The sequence below is a fragment of the Ceratina calcarata genome, unplaced genomic scaffold (genome assembly GCF_001652005.2).
Source record: "Ceratina calcarata isolate Rehan_Ccalc_2016 unplaced genomic scaffold, ASM165200v1 scaffold240.2, whole genome shotgun sequence".
Lineage (NCBI taxonomy): Eukaryota > Metazoa > Arthropoda > Insecta > Hymenoptera > Apidae > Ceratina > Ceratina calcarata.
The window spans coordinates 5,080-7,579 of NW_017145945.1; the positions used below are offsets into that span (position 1 = coordinate 5,080).

A 2,500-nucleotide genomic window follows, 5' to 3' on the forward strand; every position below is an offset into this window, starting at 1 on the left:
CCTAACAGCGACCGCGAAACACGGTGAGAAAACGGCGCACCGCTTCGTCGTCGTTTCAGTCAGTCAGTCAGTCGTAGTCGTTCGTCGCGTTGCGATGTTTCCGAACGAGGATTGTCGAACGCTGTGCATACGTTGCACGTGGAAAAGGAAGAAAGAGATTTGAAAAGAGGTACGTTTCGCGTGTGCGCAAGACGCCACGGAGACGCTCGCGGACCTGCGAGAGTTCTTCTTCGCGGCCAGCGTGAGTCGTCTGCGTGTCGTACAGTCTGTCGAATCGATCTTTGACTGTACGCACCCACCGACCGCCCGTGATGAAAGAACCGCTCCGCGAGGCCGTCTCCTACGGTTCGCCGCACGCGTTCTACCTAATCCTCTCTCTGTCCCGACCACGTGCGCGAGTGTCTTTTGAACGAGATCCGGAGCCGACAGCAGCAGCCACGGACCCGCGTGAGTGTGTCACAGCGCCGGCCAGCGTGTGTCGAGTCGCGCGTGTTTCTCGAACTCGTTGAACTATAATAGTTTAACACGGAACACTGCGTCGACCGCACCGCGCACCGCGCGCTAGTACCACCGCTCCGCGTGCTGCTTGCTCTGTCGACGAGAAAACGGATCCCCGTCCTCGTCGCTGCTTCTTCCCCGTGCCCTCGGGAGCGTGCTCCTGGGTATCGGTTTCACTGCGAACCAAAAGCAGCAGCCCGTACTCTGACTACGGGCTGCGACAGAAAGAGTAACACCAAGAGATTGCATAACGAATTTTCAAATATACGATTACCCTGAACGGTGGATCACTTGGCTCGTGGGTCGATGAAGAACGCAGCTAATTGCGCGTCAACGTGTGAACTGCAGGACACATGAACATCGACATTTCGAACGCACATTGCGGTCCACGGATACAATTCCTGGACCACGCCTGGCTGAGGGTCGTTCACGTACACCATAGACTGCTTGCGTCGCGCGCGGACTCTTCTCTCCGTCCCGAGCGGACGGCCAGGGGAGAGTTTCGTATGCGCGTCGTACGAGCGATTGTTGGACGTTCGTCGGCGTTCGTCGCGGCGAGAGAGTCTGGTAGAGTGTCAGTCGCGTGTCCGTTCGGACACTCGTTACACAGACCACCAAACACGCACACTTTTATCTTGTTCTTGGCAATTGTACGCGCGATGCGCGTGGTGCGTGGCAGTTATCGCGAGCGAATTCGATTCGCGTCGAGGAAATCATACGAGGAAAGTATCCTGTGCGTATCACGGACCTGCGTGAGTGCGTCAACTCTCTATCGTGGCCTGAGGCGTGTCGTGATTGTTAGCTACGGCGTAACAGCGACCGCGAAACACGGTGAGAAACGGCGCACCGCTTCGTGTGTACGCACGTCGAATCGATCTTTCGCTCTTTTTTTTATGTTTCTCTCGTACGGTTTCGATCGTCTCGCACGCACGGTAACAGCCGAGTCACCGCCGCCGCTACGATGCACGAACTCGAATCGAACCTCGAATCGTGTTGTGTGTGGTTCAGTCGTGTGTATCGTCCGATCGAATCGAAGCGGACACGCACGCACCCTACCGCCTCTCGACTTGTACCGCGCCCCCGACGTCGTCTGAAACGAAACGAAAATTGTAGCTTTCGAGAGGAAGCGTGAAACAGAGAACGAAAGAACTAGTCTCGAGAGAAGAGATACAAGAACGGAGGAGAGAGAGAAAAGGAGACGAGTCGCGCGTGTGCGATCGCGTTTACCGTTCGCGTTTACCGCGTGTGGCGTCGCTCGTTACTCGTAACGAGCAACGCGGCTCGCACGGCCCCAGGGATCCGGTGATAAAATAATCACCGGATCCTCTTTGGCGAGGCCGTTGCTTCGTCGCGTGCTCGACGAGATCGATCGTTGTCGAGCGACGTCCGCGGATCGAACGTGACGCGAAACACGGTAGCGCAGAGAGCCACGCGCGAATCTCACGGAGAGACAATCCTCGGCGGTGATCCGGTCACCCCCGGGTGCGTCGTACCGCGTCTTCGTTGTTGTCGATCTCGAGACCGCGCAGTCCGCGTCGTCGGTCGTCCAGTTCCCGGAAACTGCTCGCGCCGGGCGTTTTCCCTTCCACTCGCGTGAGTTCCTCCCAGTCCGCTGAGAGAGGAACCGCTGGAAGGTGTTCAACGCTCGCGCGCGGCTCTTAGAGAACGGACGTTAAATACCCGACGACGTTTAGCGACTGTCCAGCGAGCGTCTCGAATCGAATCGAACGTTTTCACAACAACGAGAGGCGTGTTTACGAAGTCGCGCTCTGGGTGAGGTGCCTCGAAAAAGGTCACCCCGCTCGAACGAAGCGTCTCGATCTCTAGATCTTTCTCTCCGTCCATCGAATTTATTTTTATCATCTTGTATATCGAACGCACATTTTTTTGAAGAAACAACTCGAACGCCGACGCGCGTGTGCGAAGCACGCGAGTCTTCTCCACCTTCTCTCGTTTCTTTTTTTTTTATTTTTTTTCTGTTTCTCCTACCGTCTCTCGTACG

The 2,500-nt window shown here is 56.2% G+C and overlaps 1 non-coding gene across 1 annotated transcript; it reads left to right on the top strand.

Annotated features, from left to right (window-relative positions):
* The first annotated feature begins 769 nt into the window (after positions 1-769).
* On the top strand, positions 770-924 carry LOC113464047 (5.8S ribosomal RNA). Its single transcript, XR_003388874.1, has one exon. It is a non-coding gene; the product is annotated as a 5.8S ribosomal RNA (ribosomal RNA).
* Positions 925-2,500: the final 1,576 nt, after the last annotated feature.